Genomic DNA, 10979 nt, shown 5'->3' with positions numbered 1-10979 from the left:
GCATTATGGTAATTTTACAAACCAAGGATATTTTGGTAATTTTGCTAATCGAAGGTATTTTGGTAATTTTGTAAACCAAGGGTATTCAGTAATTCTACCCTACAGGGGCATTTCAGTAATTCTATCCTATAAGGATATTTCAGTAATTCTACCCTATAGGGGCATTTCAATAATACTAGCCTACAGATATGAGATTCACATAGTCCAATCCAATATTTACTACACAATCATATAATTTATCCACTTGGGCTAATTAGGACTATATGGCCCATCGTGGCCCAAAGCAACCTAAGTCCACGAGAGCACTCATATGGCCTCAACCATTACGTCAAAGCTCTCACACGTGAGCTCGCACGCTCTTGTGGCTGATATCGCCGTGTGACTGGTATTTCGGCATTTCGGCATTTGCCGTTCTACAGCTAGAGTAGTGCGAAATACAAACCTGTTTATGAGAACACGCTGAAGTCCACAATCACTAACTTTAGCACATCTTGCATTCAATCTTAATCTCTTTTTCCCCCTCCAACTCATCTGGTTCGCTCTATTTAAAGTCAGCTTCCCGATGTGGGATTACTTTCAACCATTAGGAAAATTCCTTATTTTTTTATGACCACTTCAACCACAGAGTTCCAGTCCAACTCCACCTCCTACACAGCTTAAATAGCAAAATAAATACCCCATTGCGCATCGAAGACTTGAACCTTAGAACTCACAATTACACACCACGCCACTTTGCCACTCCACCACAGGCTCTTTTTGTGTCATATTTTATCCTCAATTAATTATAAGGCATACGTGCTAACGTCCAAATTCCTTTAAAAGAAAAACCAAAATAAATTGCAAGAGCCAAGACTTGAACCCAGGCTCCCTTGCAACCTTAATGACGCTACAACCACTAGACCACATGCTTTCTTGTGTCATTTATTTACCACAATAATTTAAAAGGCCTTTATCCAAGCACCTAGGGTTTTATTCACTTAAAACCAAAATTTTTGCTAAAGCCCAGGTTTGAACCCAAGATTTCTCCAACACTTCTCAGCGCCATAAACCACCAAAGTAGACATTTAATTGTCTCATTTCTTTTCACAATAAAACGCTTATATACAACCTCCTTACGGACCTACACTCAAGGCCCAAAACTTCTAGGCCCAAATTCGGGGCATTAGAATTCTACCCACTTAAAGAAATTTTGTCCTCAAAATTTCCAACTATCTAAACAAGCGCTTAGCTCAATCTGCACCACTATGCTCCCGTTGCGCACTCTAGTTCCAAACTACACTAATACACTTTTAACTTAATCTCAAAACCTCTCACACCTAACCAAACATCTAACCACAGAAGCAAACAGATATTTACCACAGATGTATACAGTTTCTATATTCAAACATCACATGCAACAAAACACACCTGACTTAAAAGGAACTGTGCAATCCTGAACCCGATGCTCCTTAGACCCGCATCTGAAACACGCTCCTAACTTCCTCCAACATTCGTCCGGATGGCGCCTTTTGCAATGCTCGTAAGCCAAAAAGTTCGGACGCGTCTTAACGCATTTCACAAAACGAGGCTCCTGCTTCAGGGGACTGTGATCCCTCTTCCTGCTACACTACAAGCATCTAGCTTGAAGTGTTTCACCATACGCCTTAACTCTTGCCTCGAACACTTCTTCCAGTACTTCCCTTACCAACCGGGTCAGTGCCTCCGTACCAAGCTCTGGTTATTGTTACCCGAAGTTGGCAGACTTACCTTGACTACAGTTTCTTGAACTATCTCATGTTCCAGGGAGACGGGCGACTCCTCGCGACCTTGCTTGCCTTCAGAATCCATCACAGTACTGTTGCTAACTTAAAAAAAATATGATTTCTAGAACATACACTAAATAAATAAAAAATCTAACTTTAAGTATAGTCTAACAAAAAACTTACGGATTCAGTGCTTGAGACTCGGTAACCACACTTTCAGGAAAATATTCAGAAAAACATTTCAAATACTTTAAATCTTTTCAAACCTTTTTGAAATAATTCTTTCGGAGATCCAATTTAATGACCCATTCCACAGCGGGTTTTGCAACCTGGCTCTAATACCACTAAATGTCACACCCCAAACTCGGCCTAGAAGTTAGGCCCAAATCTGGCGTATCACTTTAAAGTATTTTTCGAAAACCATGTTCTCATTGAAAACCCTTCTTACTATTTAAAACCTCTGGCCATTTTAAACTTGTGAAACCTTAATTCCCCTAAAACTTTACTTGCTACGGAAGCTTGATGTTGAACAGTTGGGGAAACGTGATATTTTGAAAACCAATTATTGTTTCGGAAAATCGCGTCCTACTTCTAATAGATATGAAGTATACTAAATAAATTTCCCAAATAAAAAGTTCAGAAAATAAAGAGGCCTTAATACAACCCAAATCAAAAACCAAAGTGCTTAACTAAATAAACGAAATAGAAAAACATGTGCAGTTGTGTGGTCATCTTCGAGTCCTTCTGCAACACCAATCCACCTAAAGCTGGGGATTACCTGCACAGTTAATAAACGGGGTGAGTTTATAAAAACTCTGTATGTAATCCCCTTTTAAACTAAAACATTTAGTAGACAGACAGAATTCAGAATCAGTCTGGCCTGGAGCTCATTACAGAATCAGTATCATATGCAGATATGTAGACAGTTTACTAGCCCAATCCAACCAACACACCACTTGTACCAACCAGCACACCATGTGGGGAGAAAATCGACTCACCCAGCAAACACACCAAGCTTAGCACCGATTGTGGCACTAAGTCAACAGGACGGCTCAACGCTGTAGACAAGACAGCACATAGCCGTAAACATCGTAGTAACACTGCTAGATAACAGGACGGCTGAAAGCCGCAAGCAGAATTGCACAATGGCTTAAAGCCATTGATAACTACATTATGTTAGGCACATAACCCTCAACTAGAGTAACATAACCGGTACACAGCCCTAGGTAAATGTGGTCGACATAGAGTCGTCAATATTCATATATTGGCACATAGCCTTAGGCAAATACGTTTGGCACATAGCCAAAATCAGGTTGGCACAGAGCCATATGTAGGTTGGCGCAAAGCCATAATCAGAATAATTGGCTTTAAGCCATCGATAGTTGTATCATGTTAGGCACATAGCCATCAGCGACGGTAATATAACCGGCACACAGCCTTGGGTAAATATGATCGATACAGAGTAGTTAATAATCATATATTGGGCTTAAAAGCCACCGGTGGATCCACGGTCGTCAAGCAACTATGCCATCCTTAATCGGTGGATCCACGGTCATCAAGCAACCATGCGATCCTAAATCGATGGATCCACGGTCGTCAAGCAACCATGCGATCCTCAATTTCTTCCACTGTTTCATAATCCCCACCCATGTGCAACATAATATTATATGAATTCAGCAAATATACACACGACATACAAAATCATACAAATTACAGTCACAATAGTCCAATCACAGTCATACATTCTTAGTCAAAACATAGTCAAATCAATCAAATTGTATTATTAGAGAGTCGTATACCCTAGAGGGGGAGAACGGTAAGGGTATTTTAGTCATTTTACCCTACAAGGGTGTTTTGGTAAATCTACAAACCAAGGATATTTCAATAATTTTACAAACCAATGGTATTTCTGTAATTTTGTAAATCAGGGGTATTTTTGTAATTTTCCAAATTAAGGGTATTTTAGTAATTTTCCAAATCAGGGTAATTTTGGTAATTTTACACATCGAGGGTATTTCGGTAATTTCACAAATCAGGAGTATTTTGGTAATTTTGCTAATCACCGTGTGACCGGCATTTGCCGTTCTCTAGCTAGAGTAGTGCGAAATACACACTTGTTTATGATAGCACGCTGAAGTCCACGATCACTAACCTTGGCACATTCTGCATTCAGTCTTAATCCCTTTTTCCCCCTCCAACTCATCATGTTCGCTCTATTTAAAGCCAGCCTTCTTGCCAATTCTCATGTTAGCTTCTCGATGTGGGATTACTTTCAACCATTAGGAAAATTCCTTATTTTTTTTGATGACCACTTCAACTACAGAGTTCCAGTCCAACTCCACCTCCTACATAGCTCAAATAGCAAAATAAATATCCCATTGTGCATCCCAAGACTTGAACCTTAGAACTCACAGTTACACAACACGCCACCTTGCCACTCCACCACAGGCTCTTTCTGTGTCATATTTTACCCTCAATTAATTATAAGGCATATGTGCTAACGTCCAGATTCCTTTAAAAAAAACCAAAATATATTGCAAGAGCCAAGATTTGAACCTAGGCTCCCTTACAACCTTAATGACGCCACAACCCCTAGACGACATACTTTCTTGTGTCATTTATTTACCACAATAATTTAAAAGGCCTTCATCCAAGCACCCAGGGTTTTATTCATTTAAAACGAAAATTTTTGCTAAAGCACAAGTTTGAACCCAAGATTTCTCCAACACTTCTCATGGCCATAAACCACCAAAGCAGACATTTAATTATGTCATTTCCTTGCACAGTGAAATGCTTATATACAACCTTCTTACGGACCCACACTCAAGGCCCAATACTTCTAGGCCCAAATTCGGGGCTTTACAATATATGTTATGAATTTTAAAGAGTAAGTTAATATGACTTTGTATGTGTTAAATGTTATGTATCATTGATGATAGAAAGAAAATGTTGAATGTTAAGTGGTAAGTTTTGTTTCATGTTTACTGTGTTAGAAACATAGTGTATTTGTTAAGTATTGATCTTTGGCGTATAGAATCCACCCAAATGAAGGCTTATGTGATTTAGCCTAATGAGATATCTGGAATGCAAAGATATGTGTTAAAAAAGATTGTTTTTGGTTGGGAAGTGTTAGGTCTATTAAGATTAAAGTTCTCTTTGGTGTAAGGATAAAAGTAACTACCCAATATTAAGGAAGAGAGTATACACCTAATATTAGAATTGACCCGAAGTTAGAGTTCACCTAGAAATGCTATTCGTCATGATTAAGTATATGCTAATAGTGTCAGTGTATCCGCCCAACTGCCAAGGCATATAGGATAGTGATGTGTTGGTTTTAATGTATATATATACAGTTGTGGTATTATTTGTGTTTCTGTAAATTCATCTAAGGGTTATGTCTTTTCTTTTCTTGAACTCACTAAGTTCTTTTGAGCCTACCCTATTTTTTTTCTTTTCCCCTTTTCCAGGTGATACTTCGTCATAATCTTATAGAAAGGACTCAAGTAGAAAGAGCGACCTCCATAGTGAGCTTCGACTGTGTTAGCTTTGTAATATGCATATGATCTTTGGGGTGGCGTGTCATTTTGTTTTATATATGAATCTGTAACAAAGTATCTTCTTAATTAAGTGAAGTTTTATAAAAATGTTGCTTCTTGAGAATTTGGTTAAAGTTTATCGAATTATGATTTTTGAAGTGATTTTATTTGTATACGTTAAAATTTATATGATATTGTTACTACCAATACTTTTATTCTAGAGAAAAGACTTGAACTGAAAGGTTTAAGCCTAATTATTGATTAAATTACACTTTTAATCCTTCCTATTTTTTGCATTCATCTAATCTAATTATTTCTTATTTTTAATTTTCATATTTTTACAATTTAGTCAATATTTTAAATTATTTTCTCTTAATTCAAAAGTCTTTTTGATTTCCTATGGTATCCACTACCTTTTCCACTAACATTAGTAATTTCTATTTTATTTACTTTAAAATTTTTAAAACATACAAATTTCGAAATGACACTATTCTAATCTTAAAAGGTGTTAGGATGTTACATTTATAAATTATATATACAATATAATATATGGTTAGATTATTTTAATCTCAAATGAATGTCAATTCTCTCATTTTTAAATTTTTTTTCTTAAAATGATTTATTAGAAAGGTGTTGGTACAAACATTTATTTAATTAATGTTGTTTAGAATTCTTATCTAATCTAATAAATATTTCACACTTTTTTTTTTACAATATAAAGATGGAGATGAAGTAAAATGGTTCGATCCTTTATAAAACATATGTTTTGATAAAAGCTTTAGTTATTATTTCATACAAGATATATTTTAACATTTTTAAACTTTATATTTAAAAGAGTTGATCCTCGCCAATTATAAGTTGTGCCCTATCCTAATAAATTATCATAAATTTAACTTTTATAATTATTTTAATATAAATATTATTACAACTTATAAATAATTATTTAATTAATTGTTTTATACCCTGAATAATCCTAGTTTATTATAAAAGAACCCGAAGGTCCAACTAGCCCAAAAGCTGGAGAAGCAGAGGATAAACTCCTTCTAACAACACAAATCTTTCAAGCTCAACAACATCAAATCCAAAAATACATCCCAAAATCACAGTACATAGCCAAATAAATAAAAAGGAAACAAAACAAAACAAAATTGTCTCAGCACTGAAGTCAGCCATCCAGCAATCTTATCATGCATAATTGAATCAATAATCAACCCATGAGCCACATTGACAATGCCATTAGGAAGTTGACGTTAAAATCTTCACAATTCACCCATTCCACTTTGAAACAAATTTCATCGTCCCACAACAATATATAAAGTTTCAGATCATCATATATTAGATAGCAGTACATAACAGAAAATACAAGGATAAGCTGCAGTCACTGGTTCACTTCACTAAAAGTGTGAATAAGCATGGACGGAACGAGAAAATTTAAATTGTGTGATAAAATTTTGAAATGATTATAAAGATAGTCTAAACTAATGTATAATATTAATCAACAATTATTTTTTTTTTAAAAAAAATGTTATTGTGAGGTTGATAAAGCAGTTTTTGAAAAATATTTCACTTATAGATTGTTTGTATCATTTAGATGATGATATGTAATTTTGTTTCTTAATTGTGGATCAACCGGAAAGTTTTTGTTTTTAAAACTCAACTTAACTAATTAAACTTTTTTTTTCTAATTGGTTTGTATACGAGTTTAATTTTCACTCCCTCTTATTTTTTCTCTCTCTACTTTAATAGTAGACTATCATTTAAAATAATTTACATTTTAATTCAATATTTTAAATAAATAAATCTAAGTATTAAACACTTAAAAGATTTTCAAGAAGCCAACATACTAGTAATTTTCTTTCATAAAAAATAAAAATCTTTTAAATACTTTTTGGTGTCATGAAAATGTAATATGTCACACAATATGAACACAAATACAATATTCACAATAATAACACTATTGAAAACATTTTCTAAATAAAAAGGCTAAATTTTGAATAAATTTTCAAGAAATTCATGACTATAAAGATAATCAATCTTAATTTCTTCAAATATTTGTATTAATCAACCTCTAAAAATTATTACTCACTCAAGATATTAAAAATCTCATATAAAATCAATATTTCAAAATCATTTGATAAATAAAAAATAGATCTAACGTAAAAATCTCAATCATTCACAACACAAGCTACAATTCATCAATAAAACTTGAAAAAGTTATTACCAAATTAGAGAGGCCTACTTAAAGATATTGAAAAATTAATCAATTATATTATAAAAATTATAAATTGTATGAGAGAATAAAAAATTTTGAAAAAAAAAGTGATGAAGGTTGAAATAAAATAAAATAATTAATTTTTTTGAAATTTAATGAAAAATAATAATTTATTTTTTATAAAACAATTCATTTATAAAATAATTATTTTTTTAAAATTTTGATGAACAATTTTTTTTTAATTTTTGGTGGTCATTTCGTACAAATTAAATTTCTTTTATGAGTAAAATTTTTCCGCAATCATCTATGTGGCCTCCCACATATCAAAAGTCTATAACTGCTCCAAGGCTAGTTGTACCCTTTCATTAAAAGAAAATAATTGCACAATTACGATTTTTTTAAAATTATTGTTATATTAATTAGATTATTTTGTTATTAAAACTTTGAATGATACATTAATATTATGTTATATAATTTAAAATAAAAATGAGAGAGAATGATTACAATTCATTTAAAAATATTATTTTAAATTATATCATATATGATTTTTCTTATCATTTAAAAATTAAATTAATAATTTTAATAATAGAATCACCTAATTAAGATAAGATGAAAAGTTTGAAATGTAATTAAAATATTCTGATACTAATTTAAAATAAAAGTATAATTTGAGGAGGTTTGTGAAATTAACTTTTAAAATAACCTATGAGGAAGACAGGGCATACATACGGGCAGCTTTGGCTTCCTCTCTGTCACTCACTTGAAAAATACGAAAGAAGACAATGGACCTCTAATGATAACGAGAGACGAGTTTATGGGTAGCGCAGTGATATTAGTCTCGTCTCGAGTTTCTGATCAGTGGGGATCTGATCTAATCTTATCTACATCTCTTCGATTGATTGACACGGGGACTTATCCATTTTGTTTCCATTCGAGGCTTGGCCCATAAGCAGTGTAGGCTTCTGTCATCATCGCCATTCCTATCAATTATGTATCTAATTATCAGTATTTCCATTCATACAAGTGGCAATAAATCTCAATTCAAACAATAATCCTTTGGTGGTGGATTTTGATTAATGTTTCAATTGGATAGCGGAAACAGCCGAGTTTATCCTATTTACATGCTTTTCATGGCTTTAAATTACACAACAATCTTTAATCATATTCAGACGTTCAGAGCAGAAAAGACGAAAAATACATATTACTTCTTAAAACTAACAAGCCCAGGATTTAGATGATAATATAATAGGATTTCAACTTTCAAGCAAGTTGTGATGCATTTAATCCCATCTGGTGGAGATCCTAGCCATCAATCCATTCTTGGTGTGCAGGATAATGGATACTGCCGGAACAACTGGAGTTTCTTCTGATACATGAGTACGATAGTTGTAAATTATAGCAGATGCAACGGCTTTCATTTGAAGGAAAGCCACATCCTTCCCTAAACATGTCCTTGGCCCTGCATTGAATGACATGAACTTGTATGACGGCTCATGTTTAATCCTTCCTCTCTCGTTAATCCATCTTTCAGGTTTGAATTCAAGGCAATCTTCACCCCAGAAAGACTTTATCCTTCCCATTGCGTACAAACTAAACAATATTTTCATGGTTGGATGAACTGGATGCCCACTTGGAAGTATGTCTGGTTTGAGAGGTTCCTTGTGCTGGAATGGTACCGGTGGATATAACCTTAATGCCTCGCATAATGCTCCGTGTAGATAAACCAAATCCTTTAGCATTGAATAGCCGCCTCTTTTTGGTTTCCTCGGCAGGTAGTTTTGATTGAAGCTCTTCTATGATCTTGTTCTCCACGATCGGATGCCTCGAGACCAACCAAATGAACCAAGTAAGAGCAGAGCTGGTGGTGTCCGTCCCTGCAAGCATCATGTTCAAAATGGTATCTCTCAAGAACTTATCATCACATTTCAAACCTGTTGGTTTTTCTTCAGCTATGTATGATGTTAAGAGATCCACACCGTCTTCACCATTTTGTGAGACCAACCCTTTCGTCGTTGTATCCAGTTCTTTCCTCTTCTGGCATATATATTTAGTCATAATATCGTCAAGAACTTCCCATGCCTTTCTATATTTTTGTTCTTGTCCCATTTTCAACCACCTCTGCAACTTAATAAAGCTCTGTGGCCTGACATGCCGATAAAATATGGCTTCCTCAACATCATCCAAGGCTTTAGAGAAAGGAACTTCAGGGAATTCGAGGGAGAGACATTTAGGATCGTAGCCAGTGACCAAGATGCACGTAGTATCAAACGTAAACCTTTGGAATACATCTTCTAAATTGACCACCAAGCCTTGTTTGGCAACATAGTCAATGACATGAAAAGCCCTTTTTCCACCTTATCTCGGGTAGTCCTCAACAAAAATTTGTGAAACGACTGATTTCTCATGAATTCTTGAGCAACCATCCTCTGTTTTCTCCACAAATCCATGTCGGTATTGAAAATCCCGTCTCCCAAGACGTCGAAAAGCTGCTTGAATTCAGGTCCTTTGGGGAAGTTGTTAAAGTTGGAACTCATTATGTAGTGAACATTGGTAGGATCACAGGTCCCAACGATGTTAATCTTAGCAAACCAAGGACCATTGAAAAGAAAAGTATAGTGGCATCTCTCAAATGTCTCAGTACACCAATCGTGAATCCGATGAATGTTAAGGATAAGCTCAGGCAGCATCCCAACAATTGGAAAGCTCTTTGGAGATCGATTCTTATTTCTCAAGCAGCAGAGGAACAGAAAGCAAATGAGAGCCAAGACAGCTTCAAAAACACTGACCAATGCCATGAAATTGCCAGAAAACAAGCACCGGGATACGTACAGCTTCTGATGTTATCTTGACTGGTGATGGTTCCACTTCCACAGATATAACACAGAAGATTATATTCCTACTAGGGATGGGCAAAACAATGCTTTGTATATGTCAACGATTGACCGATTTATAATTTATGAAAAAAAAAAAGATATGCATACAATAATTGTAACCAAAATAAGTAAATAAAAACACGTGGACGGTTTCAACTTTTAAGTTCCATTTACCATGGCTATCTAAAAGATAAGTCTATTGGTATAATTTAAAAGAATTCCTGCCATTCATGAGAGAAACAGATACGTAGCTTTCAAACTGTCAGTGATTTTTCAGAGTTTAAGTTAGGAGATAAATTAAGAGAGATATAGTAGTAGGATATATTGTATTTTGATAGAAAGAATTTAAATTTAAAATTTGAAAATTAAATAATACGATTATTGTGAAGCAAGTATGGAACAAATTTAATTTAAAACAAAATGAATGCAGCACAACATGAATTTAAATGTAAAGTGAAAACAATTTAAATTTAAGGTTTTTTATTATAAAAATAATATTAACAAAATTAATTAATTACCTAAATGGGAAGAGAAAATATTTTTTAAAAATGGATTGTTTGTTACATTGCTCATCGGTGTCACTTGACACATCAGCGACATTACCTTACTTTTTGAC

At 34.1% G+C, this 10979-nt stretch overlaps 1 pseudogene; it reads right to left on the bottom strand.

The window, feature by feature from the left end:
• Positions 1-8530: 8530 nt before the first annotated feature.
• On the bottom strand, positions 8531-10534 carry LOC107901129 (alkane hydroxylase MAH1-like; annotated as a pseudogene).
• Between the last annotated feature and the right edge of the window lie 445 nt (positions 10535-10979).

Source organism: Gossypium hirsutum, chromosome A11, assembly GCF_007990345.1.
Source record: "Gossypium hirsutum isolate 1008001.06 chromosome A11, Gossypium_hirsutum_v2.1, whole genome shotgun sequence".
Classification (NCBI taxonomy): Eukaryota; Viridiplantae; Streptophyta; class Magnoliopsida; order Malvales; family Malvaceae; genus Gossypium; species Gossypium hirsutum.
The sequence above is the reverse complement of the archived record's forward strand: the minus strand, read 5'-3'. Positions and strand labels throughout refer to the sequence as shown.